Source organism: Pantherophis guttatus, chromosome 3 (assembly GCF_059756535.1).
Source record: "Pantherophis guttatus breed Tessera chromosome 3, ASM5975653v1, whole genome shotgun sequence".
Lineage (NCBI taxonomy): Eukaryota > Metazoa > Chordata > Lepidosauria > Squamata > Colubridae > Pantherophis > Pantherophis guttatus.
Window position 1 is genome coordinate 87059028 of NC_142065.1, and position 14669 is coordinate 87073696.

At 43.2% G+C, this 14669-nt stretch overlaps 1 long non-coding RNA gene across 1 annotated transcript; it reads left to right on the forward strand.

Annotated features, from left to right (window-relative positions):
• The first annotated feature begins 722 nt into the window (after window positions 1-722).
• LOC132711344 (uncharacterized) lies at window positions 723-14669 on the forward strand. The gene is made up of 4 exons (XR_009622165.2): window positions 723-4435; window positions 7572-7693; window positions 12871-12962; window positions 14154-14669. It is a non-coding gene; the product is annotated as an uncharacterized LOC132711344 (long non-coding RNA).

The window sequence follows — 14669 nt, forward strand, 5'->3', positions numbered from 1 at the left end:
TGCAACCACCATCAACAAAGTGGAGATCAGCCTGTTGGGAATCTGCAACCTCCTGTGAAGAACAGGAAATCAGGTTTCAATCCTGACCATTGAAAGGAGGTGAGACTGGCCTCAGAGTGCAACCTCCAGCATGCAAAGAGAAACAAGGCCAGCCTCCCCCCCCCCCAAAAAAGGAGGGGGAGATCAGGCCAGCTTGAGTTGCTATCTCCACCGACTGAGGGAGATCAGTCTACCCTAGAGTTGTGACCTCCAGCGACCAAATGGAGTTCAGGCCAGTTATAATCTGCAACCTCCAGTGAAGAAGGGGAGCCCAGAGTTTACAATCTCCACCAACGAAAGGGAGGTGAGGCTGGCCTCAGATTCCAACCTCCACTGAGCAAAGAGAGACAAGGCCAGCTTCATTTTACAACATCCAACAAGGAATAGGACATCAGGCCAGCCTGAGGCTGCTACTTCCACCAACAAAAGAGAAATGAGGTTGGCCTCAGATTCCAACCTCCATTGAGCAAAAAGAGGTGAGGCCGGTCTCATTTTACAACCTCCAAGGAAGAATGAGACATCACTGCAGCCAGAGTCTGCAACTTCCAACGACCAAGGAGAGATCAGGCTGGCTTGAGTTTTCAACAACCTAGTGGAGATCAGGCCATGAGTCTGCAATGCTTACTGAATAAAAGGAGACCAGACTGGCCTGAGTTTGCAATCTCCACTCACGAAAGAGAAATGAGGCCAGCCTCAGATTTTAATCCCCAGTGGGCAAAGAGAGGTGAGGCTGGCCTCATTTTACAACCTCCAGCCAAGAATGGGAGATCAAGTTGGCCTGAGTCTGCTACCTTCACCTACTAAAGGGAGATTAGGGCAGTCTGATTTGCCAATCTGCAGTGACCAATGAGAGATCAGGAGAAAAGGAGACCAGACAGGCTTGAGTTTGCAACCTCAACCAATGAAAGAAAAATGAGGCTAGCCTCAGATTCCAACCTCCAATGAGCAAAAAGAGGTGAGGCCGGTCTCATTTTACAACCTGCAATGAAGAATCATGCCACAATTTCCATCAACAAAAAGGGCCTCAGGCCATCCTGATTTTCCATCCTGAAATGAAAAGAGATGATCAGGCCGGCCTGACTTCCCAACCTCCAGTGACCAGGAGAAGTAGCCAACCTGAGATTATAATCACCAGCAACCAAGTGGAGATCAGGCCGGTCTGAATCTGCAACTTTTATTGAAGAAGGGGAGATCAGACCAGCCTGAGTTTGCAGCCTCCATCGATGACAGAAAAATGAGACTGGCCTCAGATTTCAACCTCCAGTGAGCAAAGAGAGGTGACGCTGGTCTCACTTTACAACCTCCAACGAAGAACAAGCAATCATTGCAGCCATGGTCTGCAACTTCCAACGACGAAAGGAAGATCTGGCCAGCCTGACTCTCTAACCTCCAGTGACCAAGAAATGTAACCAGGCTGAGTCCGCAATCTCCAGTGAGCAAAGAAAGATTGGCCAGTCTGAGTTTGCAATCTCTTATTGACAAAGTGGAGGTAAGACTGGCCTGAATTTGCAACCGCCTAGAAAGTGGAGAAAGAGAGAGATACGTCCTGCCAGAGTTTGCAACCACTAGAGAGAAAAGAAGGATGAGCCTGGCCTGAGTTTGCAACCTCTATCAATCATGGGGAATCAAACCAGCCTCAGTTTGCAACCTCCAGCGAGTAAAGAGAGAGAAGGCTGGCCAGCGTTTGCAACCTTTAGAAACCAAAGAGAGATGAAGCCAGCCTGTGTTTCCAATTTCCATTGGCGACGGCGATGTAAGACTGGCCTGAGTTTACAATTGTGCAGCTGCAGAGCTGGCAGCAGATTCGGACAGTGAGGAGGTTGGGGAGGAACATGGGTCAGTCCTGCAGTCTGGGGAAGACTCTGCATCGGAGGCAGAGATTGGGCCAGGGCAGTCTGACAGTTATCAGTTGCCTTTGGAGTCAGACATCAGTGAGGCAGACAAACAGCTGGAGCCTATTCCCAGTGTGCGCATGCACAGAGTTTCCAGATGAAGGGAACAGCTGAGGAATAAGAGTTGACTTGGGAGTAAGACCACAGGTGGACGATGAATGGCCCCTCCCATAGGTATTAAAAGAGGAGCGAATAGGGAGGGGAGTTTGCAGGAGACAATTAGTTCGCTTAATTGGTTCGTGACTCTCAGAGAATCCTTGGCAAGTTTTGAAGATATCGGCCTGGTTGGTCTCCAAGTTAGATAAGGTCTGTGACTGTAAATGCTCTCTTGAAAGACTTCATTGGATGTGAATGTGGCCAGAAAGATTGGCCAGTCTGAGTTTGCAATCTCTATTGACAAAGGGGAGGTAAGCCTGGCCTGAGTTTGCAACCGCCCAGGAAGTAGAGAGAGAGATATGTCCTGCCAGAGTTTGCATCCTCTAGAGAGAAAAGAGGGATGAATCTGGCCTGAGTTTGAAACCTCTATCAACCATGGGGTATTGAAACCAGCCTCAATTTGCAACCTCCAGCAAGCAAAGAGAGAGGAGGCTGGCCCGCATTTGCAACCTTTAGCAACCAAAGAGAGATGAAGCCAGCCTGAGTTCCCAATTTCCATTAGTGAGGGCGATTTAAGACTGGCCTGAGTTTGCAACCACCCAGGATGTAGAGAGAGAGAGATACGTACTGCCAGAGTTTGCATCCTCTAGAGAGAAAAGAGATATGAACCTGGCCTCAGTTTGCAACCTCCAGCAAGCAAAGAGAGAGGAGGCTGGCCCACATTTGCAACCTTTAGCAACCAAAGAGAGATGAAGCCAGCCTGAGTTCCCAATTTCCATTGGTGAGAGCGATGTAAGACTGGCCTGAGTTTACAACCGTGCAATGAGCAGAGAAAGATGGACCTCACCAGAGTTTGCAATCTCTAGCACGCAAAGAGAGATAAACCCTGCTTGAGTTTGCAACGTCCAGGAACCAAAGAGAGATGAGGCCAGCCTAAGTTTGTAACCTTCCTTGACCAGGTCTTACCATTCTGAGTTTGCAACTCTAGTGAGCAAAGAAAGATTGGCCAGTCTGAGTTTGCAATCTCTATTGACAAAGGGGAGGTAAGCCTGGCCTGAGTTTGCAACCACCCAGGATGTAGAGAGAGATGTCCTGCCAGAGTTTGCATCCTCTAGAGAGAAAAGAGATATGAACCTGGCCTGAGTTTGAAACCTCTATCAACCAAGGGGAATCAAACCAGCCTCAGTTTGCAACCTCCAGCAAGCAAAGAGAGAGGATGCTGGCCAGCGTTTGCAACCTTTAGCAACCAAAGAGAGATGAAGCCAGCCTGTGTTTCCAATTTCCATTGGCGAGAGCGATGTAAGACTGGCCTGAGTTTACAACCACAGAGAGAGCAGAGAGAGATGAACCTGGCCAGAGTTTGCAATCTCTAACATGCAAAGAGAGAGAAACCCTGCTTGAGTTTGCAACCTCCAGGAACCAAAGAGAGATGAGACCAGCCTAAGTTTGCAACCTTCCTTGACCAGGTCTCACCATTGTGAGTCTGCAACCTCTAATGAGCAAAGAAAGATTGGCCAATCTGAGTTTGCAACCAAATACGAGCAAGGGGAGGTCATCTGGTTTTTTGAAAGCACCTGGCTGCCTTCACATCCAGTAACCTAGCCAAGGTCAGCCTTGTTGGAGTTTGCAAGCTCCAGCAAGGAAACGGCTTATCAGCTCTTCAGCTTCTTTCTGCAATTTCTCAGAGCTCTGAGGCCTTGAAACTCTAGGGACATAAGGCTTCCTCCTCAACGTTCAGTCTCACCACTGGTGCGATTTTCCTGGTAAGGGTTGTGTTTGCCTGATTCGCCTGGCACACTAGGTAAGAAGTCCCCTCCTTCTCTCGGTCTCTTTCTCACTCCTCAGTCCTTTTGTGACAAGGTGCCTTGCACTGAACATCTGCTCCTGCCCATGATCTTGATCCCTGTCCCTTTAGGGAGGTTAACTGAGGGTCAGAGGGGACCACCTCCTTGCTGCAAGAAGCCCCAATCATAGGACAGCAGTTGGGCAGATGCTACCATCCTGCTGGAAAGCAGGACCATCATGGCTGCCAGAGGGACAGTGCATGGCTAATGGTCTGGCATCAGAGCAGACACCTCACTTTCACAGGTGCTCCAGGTTCAGCTCAGTACTGACCCGCATTGACTGGGTTGTCAGGAGAAAGAGGGGAGGGGAAAGCTCTGATGATCCCTCTCTTGCCCTTTGCAACTGTTTGCATCCTGAGGGAACCAAGACAGGAAGGACTGGCTTGGACAGTTACCCTGTAAGTACCCTGGGACTTGACTTTCACGTCCACCTCGTGTACGCCCTAAAAATAAACTTTTCTGTTCCAGACACAAATGTTGCTCCATTGATGCTCACTCTGGTTAGGTTCCCTCCAGTGTCTACAGACCATCAAGTTTCTCCCTTCCCACAAAAGGCTAATTTTGGTAGGTAGAACCTGGTTATTTCTTCTTGGCCCTTTGGCTATTATTATGGAACTCCAGAATACGGGCTAACTCAGTAACCAGGATAAGCAGGATGTACAAATATGGCCACACAGAGAGGACTAAGCCATACTTGGGTTTGTCTGGTTTTGTTTAGGTGCCTGAACTGAACCACGGTGATTTAAAGAGAAGTGTTTGACCCCCCCACCCCCACTAACTCACATTGATTGTGGCTTTCAAATGTAAAGTGTAACCTGATTCAGTCTGCTCAAATCCACCTAGAATAAACCTTTTTGTCCACATTGTCTGTCAGACATCCTGTTTATGGATGCCAGTGGATGAGTTCACACAATATTTTTGTCTTGAATGTGTTTTGATCGGGCCCTTGTACACTGTGGGAACCCAGTTCTTGTAGTCCGGTTTTGAGGATTTGTATCTTCACATGTTCTATCAAGTCACTACTTTTGCTGTTGTCAATAAAACATTTTTTTATTCAAAAAATCTCCCGACATGCCATCAAGAGCAGAGGTGGCGCAGTGGTTAGAGTGCAGTACTGCAGGATACTTCAACTGACTGCTAGCTGCAGTTCAGCAGATCAAATTTCACCAGCTTAAGGTTGACTCAGCCTTCCATCCTTCCAAGGTCAGTAAAATGAGGACCCAGATTGTTGGGGGCAATATGCTGACTCTAAACCGCTTAGAGAGGGCTGTAAAAGCACTATGAAGTCTAAGTCTAAGTGCTGTTGCTATTGCTATCAACCCCCATTTGCTGCTGTGTAACCAACTGGGCAGAATTCGCCTGAAGAAAAGAGCTCTCATATCCGCATATAGTAGTTACTGTTTGAGTGCCCCAAACATTTTTAATTTATTAATTAATATAATTTAAATTTTGCTATATTGTAAATGATAATCCTCAGCAGCTTTTTCATAAAAGCCAAAATCAAAAAGCCTGTTCCTGGTTGTTTTCGGGTACCTCATTTCAGCAGTCTGACTATGGAGAGGGAGAAGATTTCCTTTGGTTCAGGGCAGGAATGAGAAATCTCTGTTAGTTGTAAGAGTTCAGCCTTGTGGCCTCCACAGCTTGGAGGAGGCCAGTGGTGGGTTGCTCCCGGTTTGTACTGGTTCGCAAGAACCGGTAGTAAAAATTTGTAGTAGTTTGGAGAACCGGTAATAACATTGGCTGGCCACACCCCTAAACCGGTCCCTGGCTGGGTCGCTGCTCACTTACCCCGCCCACCTCATCAGAGGCTTTTTTTTTTCCCCCAGCCAAAGAGGTTGTAGAAAAAAAAAACTTCTTTAAAAGCCTCTGGCAATCCCAGCTGAGTTGCCTGATCGTCAGAGGCTTTTGAAAGCATTTTTTTCTGCAACCTCTTAAAGTTGTAGAAAAAATGCTTTTAAAAGTAAAAAAAAGAAAAATATTGGCTACGCCCACCCAGTCACATTACCCCCCCACCAAGCCACACCCACAAAATAAGCCACGCCCACAGAACCGGTAGTAAAAAAAATTAGAACCCACCCCTGGAGGAGGCCCCTTTAAAAAGACCCCAATCCCCTAATCCAGTGGCCCCGGATCTTTTGGGCACCAGGGACTGGTTCTGTGAAGAAAGATTTTTCTGCAGACCAGAGGGGGCGTGGTTTTGCATGCTGCCTGCATCCCGCGGATGAGGTTTTGTTTGTTTGCACAGATCGGTTGCTTGAATGCCATGGACCGGTGCTGGTTCATGGACCAGAGGTTGGGGACCCCTGCCTTAATCAGTCTGCAAAACTCTCCAGGTCCATGGAGATACCTCGTCTTGTATTATTGTGCCTCTCAGATGTTAATGTTAATTCAGTGCTATCCAGTAATTATTAATTGTTGTTAAAGTTGTTAAGGAATTAGAAGAGCTTGCCGCATCTGTTGACTTTCAGATATTAATTAATGGTTGTTCATTATAAATTGTTAGTAATAAATAAAGCTAGCTTCCTTTGAGAAGAAGGACTCCATGTGTTTGCCAAGAATGGTGCTGGTCTATTCGTAGCCTAGGGGCTGAACCTTTTATGTTGTGTCTGTCTCTAAAATAATGGGGGTGGGGCATGAATATTGTAGCCCATAGTCTTGGACTATCACTTAAACCATTGTGGAATGTGGTTTTCCTGGAGCAGGCTGGCTAGAGGATTCTGGGAATTGTTTTCCCAATAGATCTGGGGTTAGTGGTCAGGTTGTGGAGGGGGATCATAAGAATGGAAGAATGCATTCACCAGTGGAGATGCTCAAGAAGGCTTGACCCAAAGCAGAGGGCTTTGCGACCTCTGTTGCAGAAGCCAAACTGGCCACTTCATGGTGCTGTTGTCTCATGAATGAAAGCAGTGAAGGCTTTCCCTCTGTCTCTTATCTGTCTAGCATCGTGTTTCTCAACCTTGCTAATTTTAAGATGTATGGATTTCAACTCTCAGAATTCTCCAGCCAACAGGGAGACTTCAACACCCAGAAGTTTGAGAAACACTCAAGAGGCCTCTGAGTTTTAGGGCCTGAAGAAAAGTTAAGGGGAACCCACAATCTTTCTTAGTCTCTGATTTCACTATCAATCTGCTCTTACACTTAATAGGTTTTTCCTAATATTGCATCAGAAGCTGCCTTCCTATTACTTAAATCCATTAGTCCACGACCTGCACTCTGAAATGAAAAAGAAAAACTTTTGGTCATCTTCTGCATGACCACCTTTCTGTTCCATCTTCAAATAAGATGGATCTTCTGTTTTGAAAGCTAAGCATGGTCCCAAGCCATGGAGGCTTGTTAAATAGGGTCCAATGTTCAAGTTGTCAAGATCCTTCTGAATCTTGAGCCTATCTTCTGGAATTTTGGCTATTCCTGTCAGCTTGATGTCATCTGCAAATTTGATGAGTTCCCCTATCTAGCCCCTCATCTAAATCATTAATGAAGATATTGAAGAGCACTGAGCCTAAGCCTTGGGGTAGTTCACTGCATACATATCCAGTAGATTCTTAGGGATTATTTGTAGTTTTTAGGGATTATTAATAGATTCTAAGGGATTATTAACAGATTCTTGGGGATTATTAACAGATTTTTAGAGATTCTTAGTATATTCTTAGGGATTACCATGATGATAAAATGCACTTACTCACTTTTATTGCACCTATAGACTGAAGCCCCATTTCAAGTTACTCAGTGTCTCTGGAAAAGTCTCTACAAGATCATTGTGAGGACTATTTTCAACATGTGTCGGATGATGCTTGGATTCACTCAGAATTGGATTCTGGCTAGGTAGGTCCTATGGAATTGACTGAGGTAGATTCTTGCTTGATTATCTGAGGAGAGTTTCATCCAGTGGTGAAATCCAATTTTTTTTTTACTACCGATTCAGTGGGCGTGGCTTGGTGGATGTGGTTTGGTGGGCATGGCTGGGTGGGCATGACAGGGGAAGGATACTGCAAAATCTCCATTCCCACCCCACTCTGGGGCCAGCCAGAGGTGGTATTTGCCGGTTCTCTGAACTACTCAAAATTTCTGCTACCGGTTCTCCGAACTGCTCAAAATTTCCGCTACCAGTTCTCCAGAACCTGTCAGAACCTGGTTCATCTTTCCTCAAGAGGTGAATCCCTGGATCCAGCATTTCTGAACAATTTTCAGGCAGTTTACAATCTTCCCATTGAAGGTGTTGAAAAGGTGATAGACTCACAGTCTCAAAAGACACAGGAGCGAATGGATCATCAGGACCTTTTTCAGTCTGGGTCCAGTTTGGCATTTAGTACTAAGACAGCATTTGTTGTTTCTAGATGACCTCTGGCTGGCCAGGGATTAGAGTGGTGCCTCCCTCTCGGCCCTTCTTGATTTCCTGTTAGTTTTCAATACCACTGATTGAATCAGCTTGCGGGTAGAAAGTGCAGGGGATTCAAATACGTAAATAAATAAATAAATAGCAAGGAATTCAATAAGCGCATGAATATATAGTTCTGTAACATTGGTATAACGATAGCATTTCTCCACTTATTCTGATACTGTCTTAAATAGTCTCAAGGAATGTAGATACATCCCTTCATCCTTGTAGCTTCAAATCTCATCAAGCCTGTACTTGGATGACTTGAATATGGTTAAAGGAGCAATATAATATTTCACATTTAAAAAACTTGTTATATAATATCTGATAGAAATTGCTCTGCACGTAAAGCAAAGAACCTGGCCACTTAAAATTGTTGGGTTTTTTTTAAAAAATGAAGCTGAATAACAAATAGGATTCATTATATTTAGCACATTTTCTGCAGTGAGGCAAGTATGAACATGTTTGCCTTGCAGTAACAGCAGTCAGACATCAGAATCGCTTCACTACATGTGTTAAAACAAAAACTGGACAACCAGTCAGGGATGCTTTAATGTTGATTTTATCTATAGCAGGGAATTGGATTTAAAGGCCTGGAGGGTCCTTTCTGACTCCATAGGTCTGTGCTTCAGGTTCTATTGGTCAAAATTAGAATTTTCCTTTTTTAAAGATTAGATGGTTATAAAACAATTTAATAGCAATTGGATTGGATTCCATAGTTGAGACCATTTGTGTCTAGTTGAGCTTTCTCCACTCAGATACTGTCAGATATTGCCTGCATATGATGCACCAGAGACTAGAAGGGGTTAAGTCTTTACAGATATCACATGTGACTATATCAGCCAATGAATTCACTTATTGGACTCTTACCTAGAAACCACTTGGATATCTTCCCCTTTTTTTCTCTCTCTCTCATCTATCTCTCAGCGAGACAACATGTGAACTTCTCTCTCCTCTCAACATTTGAGTCATACAGTTAGGGTAAAAATGTAACAGGATACCCTGTTCATTATCATATTATATGTATATATTTGTAAATAATAAAAACAACCTTTTGAACCTGAAGCTGTATTGACCAAATAACTTCCTCATAGAACCAAATGAGCACGACCATCAATATATATCTGATAGATACTGTAATATTATGGGATATTTAGTATCCACCTGTACTCCTCTTTACCATGCTACCTGTCTCCTAAGTATCAGATCTTCCGAGGAAGAAGGTGACTTGACAGCTTTACCTCAAGCAAATGACACAAAAGAGAAAACCAAATCAGAATGTTTTGGCAAATTATGGATTAGGGAAAGGACCATATTTATCAAAATTTTTACTGATTTACAGTTTGTCAGCAGATCCCAGGGAGAATATTAGGGGACATTAATCTTCACAGTGACTGAAATCATTGCCTATAGTTGGCAGAGTGAGTCCTTCCTGATACCTTTCTCTTCTAATGAGCATAGTATGCTGTCTATGTCTGACCCACAGGTAGTCCTCAATTTATGGCCACAATTGGGACTGGCATTTCAATCACTAACCCAGGGGATTGTTAGGTGAATCATGCCCTATTTTATGACCTTCCTTGTTGTGATCTTTAAGCAAATCATGAAGTTGTTAAGCAAATCTGGCTTCTCCTGTTTGCTTGTGAGAAGCCACCTGGGAAGGTTGCAAACAGTCGTCACCCAACCCACCCAACCCATCGTAAATACATACTGGGGGCCAAATGCCTGAATTTTGATCACAGGACCATGGGGATGCTGTGGGACCACAGGGACACTGCAATGACCATAAGCGTGAGGACTGGTTATAAGTCACTTTTTTCTGTACTATCATAACTTTGAACTTTGTGAAATAAATTGTTGTAAGGTAAGGACTATCTGTAATAGCTGCATTTTGAAATTTCACATCAGAGCGCAAGAACCCACTAAAGCAGGATCACAGCCACAGAAGATCAAGGAGCCTGAGTGGCACAGCAGACTAATGCTACTGTTAAAGGTAGTATTTAGCTTCCAGCTGCTTGCAATTACTGCAAGTTCAATTCTCACCAGGCTCAAGGTTGACTCAGCCTTCCATCCTTTCTAAGGTAGGTAAAATGAGGACCCGGTTTGTGGGGGCAATAAGCTGACTTTGTATAAAATATACAATAGTATGAAGGCTATTGCTTAACGCATTGTAAGCCGCCCTGAGTCTCCGGAGAAGGGCGGCATATAAATCAAAAATTTTTTTAAAAACGTTTGGTATAGAAGCACTATCAGATTTAAATACAATAAAGCCCTTATAGTTCTTGTTCCCTGAGATTACTTCTTTACTAATATGGTTCTTGTAGCAATATAAGGGCCTGATGCATAGGCAAAATAATGACTCTTTCTGTGTCGGCCATTGTGCTAGTGAAGATCAAGAAAACACAATATATTTTTGCTTCTTGGAACTGAAATATGTCAGCTGCCAATCACACAAACACTATTGTGGAATGTCCTGATAAGATACTGTAAGATGCTTGCCCATCTTTAATGTCAGCCTTTTCACAGACACTCTCTTATGCCGAGACATCATTGAAGACAACCCGTCTGTGTGAATTTTCATGCAGAACGTGACTTGCATGAGAAGAAATGAGCATTCCTTATTGGAAGTAAAATCATTCCACTTCCATTGGTGTACTGATTCTCAGCATAGGTTTAAATTGTGCCCAATAAATTTTTTTATTTTCAGACACATTTTACGGTCCAATCAAAACACTGGGAAAATTATAAGATATATTTGATAATATTAATCTGATGGATATTAGAAATTCCTTTCCTGATGGAGTTAGTCTTTGGCATACACTATATTGGGGTCTCCACCCATCAGGCTGCAGAGAGGCACCGGTCCACGATCTGCCAGGAACTGGGCCATGGAAGCGAGCAAAGCCCCAACTGTGCACACACAGGATCCAGGCATGCGAAAACATGTCCCCCCAGTCCATGGAAAAACTGCCCTCTATGGAACTCATTCCTGGTGCCCAAAAAACTCATCCCTGGAACTCGTCTCTGGTGTCCAAAAAATTGAAATAACCTTTTTTTAAAGCAAAGCAATACAATGTTTAAAATAGGAATGGACTGGCCAAGTGGACTTTTGTAAGTACACAATGCCTGTTTCAGATTAATTGACCCTATGACACAAAACACTAATTAATTCATATTTATAGGGTATAATTTTGTATTTTTACTGAAGCATTGTTATATTAATGACTCAAGTAGCAATGGGGGGGTGGAGGGAATCAGACAATTCCATCTAGTCTGCCACAATGAAATTTCCTGTTAGGAACTTGAAAACAATTAACTTCTTTCAGAATATTATTTTAAAGATTGATACTGGCCCTGTTTCTTCCAGTATTTGTTCCCCTGAGTGCTGTCAATAGTTTAAGCTGTACAATTATTCCTGAAGGTGCTATACAATTTTCACTTGAAAACTCATCTGAAATAAAATCAAATAATAATCAAACTACTTTTCAGAGAACTGGGCAGGGGTTTCTTCTGTGGCCTGAGATATCCTTTATCTGACCCTCATCTAGGCTGCAAATCTTCCTCCTGTTTTTTAAGGTCATATTCAGAATTCAGATGATAAACCCTCCAGCTGTAAAGCTTAATGCGATAGAAGTGGGAAGGCAAAGGCATAGGAAGTAATCAGATCATTGCATTAAACTGAATCACATATTAATTAAATTAAGTTTGGTTTTGACATTGCTTAGGCTTTTCCTTTTGGCAGTATGGTCCTAGGCTGTCACTCAGGGACATAGGGCAGACCTCAGGGTGAAAGAAGACATGGGCTACTGTCTTACAAGGTAGGGCAGAGCCATTACCGTATTTTTCGGAGTATACAACTCACTGGAGTATAAGACGCAGCTTAGTTTTTTGGGAGGAAAATAGGGGGAAAAAAATCTGCCTACAGATACTCATCTGGCTAGCGTCCTTAGTCTGGTCGCCTCAGCACATTAGTTTGCTGGTTTTATATCCCTTGCTTGGGGATAAAAAAGCAGCTTCTAAAGCACAGTTGAGAGGAAGCAGCAATGAGAAAAGCAGGCAAAGCACTGGGGAGATCGCTTTACTCGGCTAGTGCCTAGTTAGGGCTGAAAAAAAGCTAAAGAACAGCTGAGAGTCGGAGCAAAGCATGGCGATCGCTTAGTTAAAGCACAGCGGAGAGTCGAGGGAGCAGGCAAAGCTGGGAAGATCGCTGGCTAGTGCCTCATTAGCCCCTCGTTAGGGCTGAAAAAAAGCTTTGGAATATAAGACACACCCACATTTTCAGCCTCTTTTAGGGGGGAAAAGGGTGCATCTTATACTCTGAAAAATACGGTAATTATGTCTTCTTCCCAAACACATTAAAAAATTGAGAACAAATATTTACTATAAATCACAGTCCAGCTATCCAGTGTAGAGCACCACTGTGGACAACTTCCCTTACATATTTCAAACTTTCCTCATGGTGACTTTCAATCTGATAGCGCTTGACTGATAGTGTGCAGAGAGGCAGAACAGCTTTCTCCACAATGCATTCTCTTCATTCAACGGGTTATCTGGAAAATCCAGCCCATCAGCCCAGTGTTGAAAAGTTGCTCAAATTCCCATCTTCTGGTTTTCTTCACTTCAGGAACCAAGGCTTTCACTCAAGAGCTGGGAGGCCAGTTTCAAGTTTGTAAGTAGGACAAAGAAGGGAAAACCTGAAGGCCGAAAAATAGCAGTGTAAGTAATTATCCAAAGAGAACTTATGCAGTTCTCTAAATATTACTTTTGATCTTTGATCTAGGGAAGCAGAGCAGTGATATTCTTCAAAGTTGATATGAAGTTGATATTATTTAATTAAAATATTAAGGCACTAACAGATTCCCAAAGACCAGTAAGTGATCAGTAAAGTAAATTCTTGAAATTAGCTGATCAAGCTATAAGAACATACTGTATTTCAAGGTATCTGTAAGTGGGCAGTCTATCTGCTCTGTACAAAGGATTGAAATTGATTGTGTAATTGAACCTCATAGAATAGGAAAGGATTTTAAAGTTTAGTTCAGAGGTCAGCAACCTGTGGCTCTGGAGCCGCATGTGGCTCTTTCACCCCTCTACTGCGGCTCCCTGTCACTCAAAATATGTGTTGCAACCACCAATGTGCGACACCCACTGGCATGTGATTTATTGAGCTTTTCAACCCCTGGTAGGCCAACCATGGATAAATCCAAGAAAAGGAATGTTTCAGAAGAAAACAGAACATTTAATTCAACTACATATGTTAGTTTTGTGGCCACTCAAGAAATAGTCAGGTACGGGAAGGGTTTTGTGGCTCCCGGTGTTTTCTTTTCTATGGGAAATGGGTCCAAATGGCTCTTTGAGTGTTTAAGGTTGCAGACCCCTGGTCAACTCCTAATAATAAAAGTAATTTTCTGACAGATAACTGACCAGCCATTGTTTAACATCTTTTAGCAAAGGGCAGCTCATCACTGAGGACAGGTCACACTATCAGAGAGTTCTCCCTAATTTTAAATTGAACTAGACAACTCATGATCCATTGAGTCATGCTTCTTTCCACATAAAATATAGATGGGGGCCATTTTCCCTCGCATCATGACTCTCAGCTGAGCCCCAGTGAAGCTTCCTCCTCCTCCTCCTCCTCCTCCTCCTCCTCCTCCTCCTATCCAATTTGCTTTACCATCTCTGTGGCAGCCCTTTACATATTTCAAGCTGGTTCAGAAATTCTAGAATTCACTCAATAGTAGATAGACTATAATTTCAGTAAGGCAAAGGAAGTAAAATATTAGAAAAATATTTTCTTTTTAATCATATATGAAGTCTACAGCCTTAGCAATAAAATGAAAAGCGAGCTAAGAGAAAAAATATGTCAACAATTGAATTAAACCAAAGCCTCAACGCTCTAATTTCTTACAGTTTCAAGATGAACCTATGGATCTTCTCCAGTGGATAAGGATGCAAAGCTTCTTGCATGCTATGGCCGTGATGTTGAATACTTTGCAGCTTCTGATATACAAGTAGTCCTCAATTTACGACCACAATCAGGACCAGAATTTCCATTGCTATGCAAGGAGTATGTTAAACGAGTCATGCCAATTTTATGACTTTTTTTTGCCAGTTGTTAAGTGAATCATGATGTTGTTAAACAAATCCAGCTTCCCCTGTTAACTTATCAGAAGCCAATTGGGAAGGTCTCAAATGGCAATCGTGTAATCCTGAGATACCGCAACAGTCATAAATACATACCATTTCCCAAGTGCTTGAATTTTGATCACGTGACTGTGGGGATGCTGTGATGGTTATAAGTGCAGGGACCAATTGTCAGTCCCTTTTTTCAGTGCTGCTGTAACTTCAAAATGTCATGAAATGAATGGATGTAAATCGAGGATGTTCTGTATTCTATACTCACATTAAATAATTTGTTATTTGGAA